The sequence below is a fragment of the Canis lupus genome, chromosome 14, assembly GCF_048164855.1.
Source record: "Canis lupus baileyi chromosome 14, mCanLup2.hap1, whole genome shotgun sequence".
In the NCBI taxonomy this organism is placed as follows: domain Eukaryota; kingdom Metazoa; phylum Chordata; class Mammalia; order Carnivora; family Canidae; genus Canis; species Canis lupus.
The window spans coordinates 61,088,539-61,103,140 of record NC_132851.1 but is presented as its reverse complement, the minus strand read 5'-3'; the positions used below and the strand labels follow the sequence as shown (position 1 = coordinate 61,103,140).

Below are 14,602 nucleotides of genomic sequence, written 5' to 3'. Positions count from 1 at the left end.
AATACATTAGATGTTAATTAATTTGACTTAGATAAAATTAACATCAAAAACAAAAGTCCTTGGGCAGCCCGGGTGTTGAGCGGTTTAGTGCCGCCTTCAGCCCAGGGCATGATCCTGGAGACCTGGGATCAAGTCCCACATCTGGTTCCCTGCATGGAGCCTGTTTCTCCCTCTGCCTGTGTCTCTGCCTCTCTCTGTCCCCTCTCTGTGTCTCTCATGAATAAATAAAATCTTAAAAAAAAACAAAAGTCCTCAACAAAATGCAAGGAAGCCAAATACAGGAATATGCAAAAGAAATCATACACCACGGAAATCTGGGATTTATCCCAGGAATGCAAAAGGTGCTTTAACAGTTCAAAACCAATTATTACTACACCCTATACCAAGAGATTGAAAAACAAAGACCACATGATTATCTCAATAAACGCAGAAAATCATTACAAAGTCTAATACCCTTGTGATAAAAATACTCAGTAAACTACTAATAGAAATGAACCTCCTCAAATGGATAAAAGGCATCTGCAAAAACCCCACTGCTGACAGCATACTTTATGGTTAAGACTAAATGCTTTCTTTGTAAGACAACAAAGGAGAATAGGACATCGATTAGGACATGCACCCTCAACGCGTCTCTTCAACAGTTGTACTGAAGGTTCAAACCAAATGACTAGCCAAGAAAATAAGATAAAGAAATCCACGTTGGAAAGGAAGACATCGCACTATTTCAATGGAGTGGTGACAGGATCCTATGTAGAGAAAAACCCTGGGAATTCACTAGAAAATATACAATACACAAGTGCAATAAACAATCCAGAATGAAATTAAGAAAACAATCCCCACTATAGCACCATCAAAAGAACAAAATGCCTCATCAATTTCACAAGGAAAGGGTAAAGTCTGTACTAGGGAAACTACAAAACATTGCAGGAAGATACTTTAAAATTTCTAAAAGGAAGACACCTCATATTCATGGATCTAAACAACATTGTTGTAATAGTAATTCTCCACAAATTGATACACAGTCCAACACCATCTCCTTCGCTATCACAATCCCAGCGGACCCTTTTACAATGGATTGACAAGCCAGTCTCAAATTTATATAGATATTTCAAGGGACCTAAAAGTAGTCCAACAACCTTTATATAACTTTGAATAAAAATGGAGGAATTACACTGATTGATTTTAAAAATAACTACACTGCACCGGGTATTGTCTGTAAGTGATGAGTCACTACGTCCTACATGTGAAACTAATATTACACTGTATGTTGACTAACTGGAATTTAAATAAAAAGCCGGAAGAGAAAACTAATGATAAATTACAGTAATCACGAGAGCGTGACACAGGCACAGAGATAAGCATATGGAGCCACAGAATAGATTTTAGAACCCAGGAATATTCTCACACACTGATGGCTGATGCATTTTTGACAAGGAAATGAACACTCTTTTTAATCTCTCAAGCCATATGCAAAAACTACTCAAAATGGACCAAACATCTAAATGAAGAAGGAAGGCACAAGTAATGACAACAGGGAACAGCAATTTGAAAAGACGCAAAACGTCTGTGAAACGGGTTTCAGTTTTGCTGCTGCTCCAGCTGAGCTGTTCCTTCAGCTCCGGGAGTCGTCCCGGAAAGGTGCTGCTGTGGCCACGGAATACAGCCACGGGATCAGTATAAAGGCCTTCCTGGATGAACTTGTCCAGAGGGGTCGTGAAGTGACTGTGCTGACATCTTCAGCTTCCATTCTTCTTGGTCCCGACAAACAACCTGCTAGTAAGTTGGAGACATACCCTACATCTTTGGCGACAAAGGATACTGAGGTTACTATGACGCAACTGGCCAATAGATGGACACGTGATCTCCCCAAACATACATTTTGGCCCCTTTTTGCACTAATGCCAGAAACCCTTTGGAAATGTGCTGGTTGTCTTGATAAACTGTACAGATGCGTCTTTAAACGAGAACCTCATGACAAAACGACAAGGATCAGAGTTCAAGGTCATTCCTGCCGACGCTGTCGGACCCTGCGTGAGCTGTGGCTGAGCTCCTGAGAATACCTCTAGTGTACAGTCTCCGGTTCTCTGCAGGCTACGCGTTTGAGAAACACCGTGGAGGACTTCCTCTCCCTCCCTCCTAGTAGCTCTTATTCGGTCAGAATTAACTGATCAAATGACATTCATGGAGAGAGTGAAAATACGTGCTCTACGTGCTTTATTTTGACTTTTGTTTCCAAACATTTAATGAGAGGAGTTGGGATCAACCTAAGACAGTGAAGTCTTAGGGAAGTCATGGTTTTTATTCTTTTTCTATTTAAATATTTTACTTATTTATTTGAGAGAGAGAGAGAGAGAGAGCCCAAGCATGGGGAGCAGCAGGCCAAGGGAGAGGGAGAAGCAGGCTCCCTGCTGAGCAAGGAGCCCGATGCTGGACTCAATCCCAGGAGCCTGGGATTATGACCTGAGCCAAAGGCAGACGCTTAACCCATTGAGCCACCCAGGCTCTCCTCAGTCATGTCTTTAATTGGTAGCATGAAATCTTAATTGTCCTAGTGCCTAGGAAGGTGACTTTGTACAACCTCAACGAAAATTGTCTTTTATAAGTCAAATGATGGAATGAAAATATGAAGTAATCTCTCAAGCTCACAAATACTATGGAATGCTTAAATTATAAGGTCAGGTAGAATCCTGTGGTCCGTTGCTAATACAGAACGCTCCCAAGAAGTATAACCTACAAACGGAAGCACTGAGGAGTCTTTGAGCAATCGCACATGCATTCTTGTTTCTTTGTGTGTGACAGCCTGCACTGTAAGGAGGAGTTTTAGGTCCACAGCAATATTAAGTAGAGCTTCACCTTATATGCCCTGGCGCCTCACGTGCATTGCTCCTGTATTATCCGCATCCCGCAGCAGAGGAATACAGAGTGTGTTACAACTGAGGAAACCGTATCGACAGATCATTATGCTCCAAAGTCCATAGTTCATGTGAAGGTTCATTCTTGGGGTTGTACATTTGATGAGTCTGGAAATAGTTGTAATATTATGTATCCACCACTCTATTTTACAGAGTAGTTTCAGTGCCCTAAACATTCTCTGTGCCCTTCCTAGTCATTCTACATATAAATTCTATTATCCTTTTTTCATCTTCAATAGAAAGCATTAGGGATTTCATGAACTACCGTTATCAAAAAAGACCTGTAGACTTAGGATGTACATATTTCTAGCACAACTGTCTATGGAGCATTGAAGGAAATTGTGTCCTCCTTGTTTTAGTTTCACTTAAAAATTAAGCTGAGTTGCCAAATTATCTGAAGGACTCCTCCACAATTGAAAGTCTGGACTCCCACACTCAGGAGCCTATAAGTTGAAGTTTCTAATGACTACATACATATTCCTTAAGTAAGTACTTAAATTTTGTTCAAGTATGGACACACATGTTATTAGTCTATATTTTTTTCCAAAATTATGGCTTTCCATTAAAGAAAAAAAATGAGCTAAGATTAAGGGTGAACATGCCTATTTCCAGACATTATGATAATTTCCAGCCACCTTTTTAAAAAAGATTTTATTTATTTATTCATGAGAGACACAGAAAGAGAGGCAGGGACCTAGTCCGAGGGAGAAGCAGGCTCCTCGAGTTCCCAGCTGCTTTGATAAATATTTTTATTTAATGCACAAATATTATTAAGCTCTTAACATGAACCAAATAGAGTAATGGCCATACCCTCAAAACCTCACAATATACTTGGAAAATCTAGAATCAAATAGCTTGCTAAATTATAGACAGTAGACTAGAGTACTCGAGGGAAAAGTGTTTCCATGAGTGTGGGTAGGGCTCATTGATTGAGGAGTTGAAATCAGTTTTTACATTTGCATTTGTTACTTTAACAGCTTCACGGAATACATAAATGCATGTTAAATATTTTAGCGGCTTAGGTTTAATGAGTCTGTTGCACTTTTTCTTTGTGTATATGTTTATAAACAATATACATATTTACATATTTTTATTTTCAAACCACAGACACTTTTAAACACTTTTGGCTAAGTCATTTCAAGCTCCTTTCAGAAAATTACCTGGTATATTCACATACAATATTCCTGTTTCCTCTACCTTTCGCTTGCTCTTTTTCCCGTCAGGAAGACCCACTACAATATCGGAGATAATGAGGAAAGCTGATACATACTGGGATTTGGAATTTCCTCGCCCACTCCTCCACATTTGTCGGAGGCCTCCACTGCAAACCTCCCAAACCCCTGCTGACGGTAACCTGTATCTGTTTGTTTTGCTTTGTTTACTTTTTACTTTGCATTGTCAGTAGAAATGATTCTGTACCCTTTATTCAGAATGTCTGATTACAGTGAGAAAGATATGGGAAGCTGGGTAAAATGACCTGATGATTAGAAATGTAAATATTTCAATATCATTACAATAATGTGAATTTCATTATTATTGCAAAATAACATTATACCTGGAGACCTTGGGAATAGGGTTCGGTTAAGTTAAGGCCTTCATTATCCTACACACAAGAAAGTATCAATCATTCATTCAGAGAATATTCTTAAAGTGACTAGCATAGTTCAGACGTAAGTGCTGCATATTCAGAGAACAGCGTAGACACAAATTTCCACCCATATGCACCTGACATTCTACTTGGAAAGAATTTAAGCATGTGATTAAAACTATGTGAGAAGTGTTATAATAAGGAGAAACCACAATACTGAAGAACACCTAGCAGGGATCATAGAAAGTACCTCATACCATTGCTACCTGAGATCTGAAGGATGTGCAGTTGTAAGAGGAAGAGATGGGGAGAGAGGAAGACTACAAAAAATAAATCAGGTAGAGTAATAATGACATTTGCTGAGAAGTCTGAGTTCTGTCTGGTAGAAAGAGGCTGAATAAAGAGGCAGATGATGCTAGAGAAGTATGTGAGAGGCAAAGAATTACGAGGATTTTGAAGTATCTACTAAGGGCATTAGGGAGCTAAGGAAAAGGAGAAAAGGGGTGTGAAAAGGGAAAGATACGATCAGATTTGCTTTTTCAAAAGGCTCTCAAGACGCGATCACTGGATTGGACAGCAGAGGGGCAAGAGTGAAAAAGAACCAGTTAGGAGGTCGTTGCAAGAGTTCAGGTAACATGACAGAAGAACAGGACATTAAAGATATGACTATGCCTTATCTTTATAAGATAGCCTCATATTTCTATCCAATGAGATAACTACTTAACATTTACAAAATTTTTGAAATTTCTCTGGCGCATATTGATACAGAAGGAATATTAAGTGCCGTCATGATTTTGTTACTATTATGTTATTAATAACCCAAACTGTCAGACTAATTTGATATGATTCCTCATTAAATAAGAACTGGTTTCCAAAAGATAAAGATGGCATTTTCTAGCACAGCCATAGAGAATAGATATTCTGTGCAGTACTTAAGAGTAAATGTGTAGTTTGGCAACCAGATGAGGGCATTGAAACGCTCAGAGTATTCGGTAAGAGTTAAGGCTCTTAACCAGTATTCTAGTTTACAGGGAAGACCATTCCCCAATAATATTGCATGTACCCTAAGAAAATTGGCAGCCAAACCCAAAATTACTTGGCTTCTTTACAGCCTTTAAATAATTCCTCATCTGTGATCCCAGACTTTGACATTTAGAGCATAAAATGGATTAGCTTTTATTGGAGTAAGTCCGTATACCATATACCAAACCTGTATGAAAGATCCCATAGGGAACACCGTTCTAGATATCATAGCTTCCTGTCAGTCAGCATGATCAAAGAGAAAATGGGCATTGCGTGTATAATAAGGATTATACATTCTGCACACTTGTTACATTTCTACACTTCTCTCTGAAAACTCCCTAGAGACTAAAATTACAAAGTGATGCTGTTAGTACATAGAATGATATTCCTTATGAGAGAAAGAATCTATATGTTTTAAACTGATGGCATATCTTTAAGATACTAATAGACAATAAGCATCCTTTACTCAACTCTTAATTGACCTATTAAGAGATCCTTTTTGTCTACCATTTGATTGGCAACAACATAAAACTGAAATCTTGTTCAAGGGTTAATGCAATTTCTCTTGATTACAAATTATTTAGGCCACCTGTGGAAACTTTCACAAGGGTAAAGGCCGAGGTAAGATTAGGGAAAGTTCTATTCAATCTATACCTATTCTTGAGAGATGTCCCCTTCACACTAAGATAAGGTGACAACATCAGTAGGAGTGGAAAAGAGGAAGAAGAAGAGGACAAGGAGAAGGATGAATAGATGTATAATCATAATGATTAGTACCAGTAGCTGCTGTTATTAAGTTGCAAAATAAGATCTGATTCCAAGTCAATGATTGTGAAGCCTGTCTAATATTCTTTAATATATAAAATAAATTCTTCTTCCAAACGACTTGCTTTCCATTAATTATTAGGATCCCAGGATATTTCCATACTCTCCATTTAAGAAATAAGACATTTGGAAAATTCCTATAAGAATCTTTAAATGTGCTTATGCACTTTGGGGTGCCTGGGTGGCTCAGTCAGTTAAGCAACCGCCTCTTGATTGTGGCTCAGTCTGTGATCTCAGCATCATGAGGTGCTGAGTGTGGAACCTGCTTAGGATTCTCTCTCTCCCTCTCCCTCACCACCTCCCACCACTCATGTGCATGCTTGCTCTCTCTCTCTCTCTCAAAAAAAAAAAGTCTATACATTTTGACTTCATAATATGCACATATAAAACTATACAGAGAAAAATAATCAAAATGTGCAAAAATGTATATATTTTTCACCCCAAGGATAAACGTGGATGGAGACTAGGGAGTGAATCTTACTTCCTTTTTTATTCTCTTTCAAGCTTTTCCAAATGTTCTTTCAATAAACCCATGTTATTTATTTTTAGAAGAATGTTATAGAATGAGAACGACTAGTCTAAGTCAGTGATGAACCGAAGGAAAGATTATAGGGAGCTATAGAGAAGCATCTTCTACAGCATGGTTGAAGAAGGCTATCAGCAGGGAGCTAATGAGACAAAACATTGAACATAGGTAACTATCAATGTTGCTACAGGTTACTGACTCCCAGAGATCACGAGGATGCCAAATGTTAGTCATAGGAGAGTAGAGTGACCATATGTGAAACTAATATCATTAGGGTGGAATTATACTTTTTTAAAAGATTGTATGTATGTATGTATGTATGTATGTATGTATGTTTGTATTTAAGCAGGGGGTGGGCAGAGACAGAGGGAGAGAGAGAATCCCAAGCAGACTTCCTGCTGAGGGCAGGATCCTATGGGGGGGGGGTGACCTCACGACACTGAGATCATGACCTGTGCTGAAATCAGGACTGGAACACTTAAATGACTGAACCACCCAGGCACCCCTGGGTAGAATTCTACCTTTGAAGAAGTCTCTGGACACCATATAGTCTACAAGGTCAACGTTTGAAACTTTTTTTTATTCTATTTTTTTAAAAAAAGCTTTTAGAGAAGCTATACAACAATGAGAAAGAATGAGAAAGCATACTCTTTGTATTAGAAGGATTAATCATTATTTTCCAGAGAGAAAATAAGAAATAATGAATTTAAAACAGAGAGACCAAAAGGAAACAAAACGAAACCAAAAAGGTAAGTGTAGTATTGACAAGATATCCAGGAAATTTTGGCTCCTTTCCATTTGTTTCTCTTCTTTCTTTATTTCTTCTTTCCTTTTTTTTTTCTTTTTTTTTTTTTTTTTTTTTTTTTTTTTTGGTAGGAGAGTGCATTGAGCAATGAGGAATTATTCTAGCATACAAAGTAGTAAATATTCTTAAATTGGCAAGGATCCGGGACTACAAGCCAGAATAATTACAAAACAATTCCAGTAGAACACGGCTTTACCAAGAGCTTTATATAGTCTGAATTGAGCTACTCAGGAGGGTGACCACATCTCTGCTAAGCCCTGCTGTACCTCTGCCACTGTGGTGCAAGTGCTACCCTGGGCACTCACTGTGGGGATGACCAGGGCCCCTCCCCTCACTGCCACTAATGCATAGCACATTCTAATGAGACACCAATTACACAAAATGATTTCAGGGCAAAAGATGTCATACCTAAGGAAGACAAAAATATGGTCATTGAAGTAAGTTACTATATATTTCTGGAGTGTCAATAGGAATCACAGGACTACTTTATGCAAATTCCAAAAGGAGAACCCGATTCGTGAATGACAGCACGTCTTAGCCTCTAATCCTTAAAGAGCGTTTTGAGAGGAGAGCTTGGGAAATGCTGGCAAAGTTTAAGGTTAGGTATAGATGATGAAGCTAAGAGGAAAAGGATATAACGTCATCTCAATCACAATATGATTTTTTTTAGTGCTCACAGTCAAAGAAATAAAATACCAATGACTAAAGAAAAGCAACTTTTCAGAAAACCTGCCTAGACTAAACACAAGTAGTTTAATAGGACTATAATAATAAAGAAGTAAAGGTGAGTTCATATCCTGCTGTGTGGCCTCCTTTCAGGAATCTGTGTTAGTCATGATAACATTATAAAGAATCCAGGTATAATCCAACACATCTAAGAGCATTTCCTCCTTGATAGTGCATACTGGCTCTCCTTTGTTTCTTACTTGTACATACAAACACACACATCCACATAGAAATGCACACTCAGTTGTACAAATATACTGATAAAGGAAATCGATCTCATATCAATTGTATACTCCAAAAGGAAATGAGGGATTAGATCTATTATAAATAACACTGACGAAAAGGGGATGGAGGCTCCTGAAAAGGTAAAAATAGAATTACCATTTGGTCCAGCAATAAGACTTATGTATGGGTCCATATCCAAAAAGAATTGAAATTAGGACACCCATCTTCCTGACATCGCTATTCACAAGAGCCACAAGGTAGAAACAACCCAAGTGTCCACTGATGAAGGGATCAGTCGATGAAATGCCGTATATGCACACAATGGAATAATACTCAGAAGAAAATTTTAACATGTGCCATCACGAATGAACCTTAGGACTTTTTTATGATTTATTAAAAATTTATTTCATGTAATAAATTATATAATCCACTTTTATTTTTAAACAGTCTACACCAAAAAATATTTTTTTGAAACATCTTTTTCTTTTGGTAAAAGGTACAGGGTAGCAGGCTGACATGAGCTTCAATTCTAGTAGGTAAAGTCCCCTCACAATTGTTACGGTGAAATGGGGCCATTTACAAAAAGACAAATACTGTATGACACCAGTTCTAGAGGAATCTAGACTGGTCAGATTCATAAAAATAGAAAGGAGAATGATGGTTGCCAGGGAATGGTGAAGGGAGATATGGGGCATTATGCTATAATAGGTTTAAAGTTCCAGTTTTGCCAGAAGAGAAAGTTCTACAAAGTGAACATAGTTAACACTACTGATCTATATACTTAAGAATGCTTAAAATGGTAAATTTTATGTTATACCTATTTTACCACAATAAAAAATCCATTACTTTAATAACTCCTGCTAATACATGATTCAGTTGTTCGTAGCAATCTTTTCAAGAGTAGTTTCCACGCTGTTATTCTTTTATGATGGAGCAAATCTTTCCCCACAGGAAATGGAAGAATTTGCCAGAGTTCTGGAGAAAATGGGATTGTGGTGTTTACTCTGGGGTCAGTGGTCAGTAACATGACAGAAGAAAGGGTCAATGTGATTGCATCAGCCCTGCCCAGAGTCCACAAAAGGTTACATAAAGTACCTTATAGTGGACAACCACGGTAAAGGTTCCGGGGCGCCTGGGTGGCTCAGTGGTTGGGCGTCTGCCTTTGGCGCAGGGCCTGACCCAGGGTCTGGGGATCGAGTCCCGCATCACGCTCTCTGTGAGGAGCCCGCTTCTCCCTCTGTCTGTGTCTCTCATGAATAAATAAATAAAATTTAAAAAAAAAAAAACCTCTGTAAAGGTTCTGATCATTCAAATTTCATGCATGAAAATGAAAGGTAAACTATTATGATAGCTCCAATTTATCTCAGGTATCAGTTTAAAAACCAAAATAGATAAAGCAGGTGCTAAAGTGGGTGATTTGATTGACAATAATTTTGGCATTAATATTGTAATCAAAAGAAATAGTGTCTAAGAGGTACAGTGTGAATTTTGGTATTATAATAGTATCATTGGCAAGTACAGAAATCATGAAATTTTGTTCTGTCATTCGTCCATTTTCCTTACAGGATTTCTGAGGGCTCTGTATACACCACCCATGTTCTCAGAAGGAAGGTAATTTTAATAGTAGTGTTAAGCAGGAAATCATAAAATCTGAAAGGCATCGGTCATGCAGATTGGGCTTCCCAAGTAATCCAGGTCTCTCTTACTTCCCCTAAATTTTGGAATAGGCCTATTCAGTGTGTTTTTCAGGGTGCTGTTCAGAGAAAGGATGGCCATGGCTCACCAAACTATGTCTAGGTATGCATCCAGCCAGGATGATTTAGAAAAAAGAGAAAAAACGGCCGTAGGTACTGGGCCCTGCTAAGGCCTGAAGAGGTGGGGGGGAGCCCTTAGAGAGACCCTGTGCTTTAATCCATCAGGAGGACTCTGCTTCTAGGTCCCATATTCTTTCAGTTCCTGCCTATCTTGGAAGCTCTTTATCTCTCCTTCTATTCTGAATGAGAGCCTTGCTGGATACAGTATTCTTGGCTGCATGTTCTTCTCATTTAGGACCCTGGATATATCCTGCCAGCCCTTTGTGGCCTGCCAGGTCTCTGTGGAGAGGTCTGCTGTTAACCTAATATTTCTCCCCATAAAAGTTGTCTCTACCTGCTTTAAGGATCTTCTCTTTTTCTTTGGAATTTGCAAGCTTTACTATTAAATGTCGAGGTGTTGAGCGGTTTTTATTGATTTTAGGGGAGGATCTCTCTATTTCCTGGATCTGAATGCCTGTTTCCCTTCCCAGATTAGGAAAGTTTTCAGCTATGATTTGTTCAAATACATATTCTGGCCCTCTGGCCCTTTCGGTGCCCTCGGGAACCCCAATTAAACATAGATTTTTCTTTCTGAGGCTGTCATTTATTTCCCTTAACCTATCCTCATGATCTTTTAATTGTTTGTCTCTTTTTTCCTCAGTTTCCCTCCTTGCCATCAACTTGTCTTCTATGTCACTCACTCGTTCTTCTACCTCTTAACCCTCATTGTTAGGACCTCTAGTTGGGATGGCATCTCATTTAATTGATTTTTAATTTCTGCCTGATTAGATCTAAATCCTGCAGTCATGAAGTCTCTTGAAGGACTCTGCTTCTAGGGACGCCCGGGTGGCTCAGTGGTTGAGCTTCTGCCTTGGCTCAGGGCATGATCCCGGGGTCCTGGGATAGAGTCCCATTCAGGCTCCCCACAAGGAGTCTGCTTCTCCCTCTACCTGTGTCTCTGCCCCTCTCTGTGTGTCTCTCATGAATAAACAAATAAAATCTTGTTTAAAAAAAGGAATCTGCTTCTAGTCCATAAGAATATTATCTTCCCCAGATTGAAGAAGAAGAGCATATAAAAAGGAATCAACCAGAAGCAAGCCTAGCATGGGAAAGTTTCAGATGCCTCTTCCCTATAAGATAAAATTATAAGTTGTGTCTAATATATAGAGAATACACATGGCGTTTCTGGTTTTTGTGAACTAATTTTTAGTTTTCTTACTGGGATAGTTTTCTCCTTATCACCCTAATTTGCTGAGAACCTGTAGTTACTTTAATATGTTAACCACTTATAAATTAGAATCCAGCTGATGAGGATTGCTGAGAATTCCAAAATCTATACCTAATTTATGGCACTGTACTTGGAAAGCACTTGGCTATAGGAAAACACATTAATCAATGCAGTCAAAACACTGTAACATATCCTTGAAACATTAGGAGTCAGTTAAAGAAAAGCATCCATTTCAACAGCTAGACGGCTATTTATAAAGTGACAAAATGCTCTTCATTTCTACATTTAAAGAATCTTCAAATCCAGCCATTTTGGTGACACTGGATCCATTTTCAAAATTACTGCTTGAAATTTTTCTTGGAAGTGGTCACTAATAATTAGTAATCTAAAAGAAGCTAAGCATACTTATGAAGCAGAAATGTATTAGTAATAAATTGTTAAATATCAGTTTTCATTCTAACAAATAACCGTGCTGATTTGGTAAATCAAAAGATGTAAAACTCTAATAAAATAATTTGTGGACCAAGTAGATATAAATAAGCTACTTCCCCCATCATTCAAAAAAGAATTAAATAGGAGAGAACTAGTATAATAGTTAAATGACACATCATTAGTAGTTTGCTACCTTTTCTGACTAGAATTATAAGGACTAAAATGTTTTATATTCTTTAAGTCGTCATTGATAGTCTCATTTGCCTAACCCTTGAGTATGAAACATTATGATTGCATTTATACTTGATTGAATATAAAAATAAGTACATGTAGTATGCCTCTTCCTATTACATGAGTATTTCATTGGTTTTCCTTATATAACATCTCTTGTCCTCGTTTCCTTATCTGTCATATGTCAGGCCTTTTTACTAGATGTCTCTCCATCTATTTAGATTCTAACATGCTATCACTTCAAAGTTTGACTCATGAAATAAGGTATTTTCTTTACCTTATAGGTTCTATGGTGATTTGATGGTAAGAAACCAGATACCTTAGGGCCAAATACTTGACTGTGCAAGTGAATCCCGCTGAATGACCTTCTTGGTAAGACTCTGGAAGAAAAATGTTGAAATAAGTAACAACCAACCAGACAATGATAGTTCCCCAGGAAAGAAAGACACTGAACATTTCCTTTCTCATCAAAAGCTTCAAAAATTAAAAAAAAAAAATTAACAGCCTTATATATATTTCCCAATCCTTGGGAGAAAGGATAAGATCCAACAGTTGGTATTTTATATAATTGTTAGCATTTTATTATACACAGTCACATTCCTGTGTAAAGAAGGAAGCTTCCTCTTACAGAGCATTTTCCAACACCTTTCTGGGTGGTGTCTCTGTCTCCTAATTCTCTGCTTATACCAACTCTTTTCCCCACTGTGGGGGTGTGTCAGGGGCCACTGAAAATTAGCATCTCCTTTTTTATTACCAGTGACTCTTTTCTATAGGAAAAAAAAAAAAACGCAGTCTTCCATAAAGTGATAACATATTTCATGATAAAGGACAGCCTTTCCTTCCTATGATTCCTATGCCACTACCATCATACTTCCTGCTGCCTTGACGCAGTACTGGTCAGATTCAGCGGCTTCACTACTTAATTAAGAGAATATATTCCAACATGCCTCCAGATTAATACACACTCTTGAATATTTTTCAAGTCACAAGAAATGCACCGGTCTTCTCTGGAGCCTTCACTTACCTTTCCAGCCGAGTTAGTACCTCTTCTTTTAAAGAATGTCTGAAAGACATTCTAAGGCAGTTTGAAGTGTATACAAATCTGTTGTATAAATACACTGCCTCTTTCAAAGCCTTAGATTGTCCTACTCTGGTTGTATTTCTAAGACTTATAATCAACAATTTGCTGAAATTCACCCAATCCTAGGTCATCCAAAAACCAAAGGCTTTATAACTCATGGTGGAACCAACAGCATCCATGAGGCATCTGCCCCGGGATGCCCATGGTGGGCAGCCTTTGTTTGCTGATTCAACCTGATAACATTGTTCACAGGGGGGTTAAGGGAGCAGCTGTCAGACTGGACTTCAACACAATGTCTAGTGCAGAATTGCCCAATGCATTCAGGATGGTCATTAGTGACCTTTCCTGAGTATTGTAATTTTTTTCAATAGATAGAATTTATAGATAGGTTCTTCTGTCAATAGTGACTAGGAGTTTCATCCCATTCTTAAGGGGCTAATTTTGAAATTAGCAAAGTGAAATAACTGATCTTAAATCTACTTTTCTTTTCTTTTTTTTTTTTACTTTTATTTTCAACCATTTATTTCAAAGCTGTACTTTAACCTCATTGGTTTAATAGGCAACTACTCCCAAAGCGTAAAATAGTACAAGTAATTGTAAAAACGACACTTCTTTAAAAATATGATAGAACCCACAGAAAGTGAGAATGATGAATTGGAAGAAATACCATAGATTATATCAATTCAGAATCTAGAATTTCTGAAATTATAAAACTTTTTTACTGGAGGCAGGGCCAGATGGCAGAAGAGTAGGGTCTGCGGGTCACCTGTCCCCTCCAAATTACCTACATAACTTCAAATCATCATGAAAACTTACGAATTTGCCTGAGATTTAAAGAGAGAACAGCTGGAATGCTATAGTGAGAAGTTTGCGCTCTGATCAAGGTAGGAAGACGAAAAAAAGAAAAGAAAGAAAGAAAGAAAAAAGCATCCAAGGGGAGGGGCCCCGCGAGGAGCCGGGCTGAGGCCGGGGCGAGTGTCCCCAGGACAGGAGAGCCCCGTCCCGGAGGAGCAGGAGCTGCACCGACCTTCCCGGGGGAAAGGGGCTGCAGGGAGGGGGAGCAGGACCCAGGAGGGCGGGGATGCCCTCGGGCTCCCGGGGACACTAACAGACACCTGCGCCCCGGGGAGAGCCCCACACCCCGCGGCCGAGCTCCCTAAGGGCTGCAGCGCGCATGGCGGGGCCAGAGCAGCTCGGAGGGGCTCGG

The 14,602-nt window shown here is 38.7% G+C and overlaps 1 pseudogene; it reads left to right on the top strand.

Moving 5' to 3' along the window:
• The first annotated feature begins 1,524 nt into the window (after window positions 1-1,524).
• LOC140603567 (UDP-glucuronosyltransferase 2B31-like) lies at window positions 1,525-13,744 on the top strand (annotated as a pseudogene).
• Window positions 13,745-14,602: the final 858 nt, after the last annotated feature.